Consider the following 957-nt stretch of genomic DNA (forward strand, 5'->3'; position numbering starts at 1 on the left):
TGCTCTAAGGATTTAAAATATGCACCAGAATAGGCCCTAATGTATGCTGAAAGTTTTCTGAGCATAGAGTTTCATTTTATTCAGTGTCAGTCTATATTATTCTTTACTTTTCATTTTATTACCTCCTAGTGAAATATTGACAGCTTATTTCAAGTTGACATTCTTTTATTGATATCGAATGATTTTACAAAACAATTGTCATGTAATTGTACACTACATTCTATGTTTTTCTGAAGCTATTTTATAATGTTTCATATGACTTTTAATTCTAGCATCAGGTAATGTAAAAGATGCCTTCACAATAGATTCCAGTGGAATTATAAAAACTCAACAAACATTGGATTATGACACTGGTACACAAACATATACACTTGTAGTTGAAATCAAGGACTCTGGAAATGCTCCCATACAGTAAGATAATATTTCTTAATGGATTTGTACTTTGTGATACTAAGAAGCATTTTACCTGATAGTTTGAATATGGCTGCTATAAATCTCTCTACCATATACCAAATGAATTTAATAGCTTAAAAGGTTTGTATTTAATTAAATGCTTTAAAAATCCTTTTAAAATTTACTTTTCACACTGTTCAATTTTGTTTCAGTGAGCTTGGTCCTTTTAAAGTGATGGATGCTTAAAGGAAATTTATTCAATTTACGTCTCTTTTTTTTCAAACTACAGTCCTATATGAACTTCTCATTTTTTAATTCCTCAGTTCAGTTTCTGCCACAGTGACCATTAAAGTGACAGATGTCAATGACAACCAGCCAACATGTCCAAGCTACTTTAAATATGTGACATTGCTTGAAACATCTCCATCTAACAGCGAGGTATGGTTTTAGTGCGGAGCAAAGGATCCCTCATATATCACATTCAATTGGCTAGATTAGCATCTATGATGAATCATATTATATCTAATATATTGCTTAAATAAAGTAGACATAAAAGCACAAATT

The sequence above is a fragment of the Physella acuta genome, unplaced genomic scaffold (assembly GCF_028476545.2).
Source record: "Physella acuta isolate Inbredline_101_S28 unplaced genomic scaffold, ASM2847654v3 ptg000714l, whole genome shotgun sequence".
Lineage (NCBI taxonomy): Eukaryota > Metazoa > Mollusca > Gastropoda > Physidae > Physella > Physella acuta.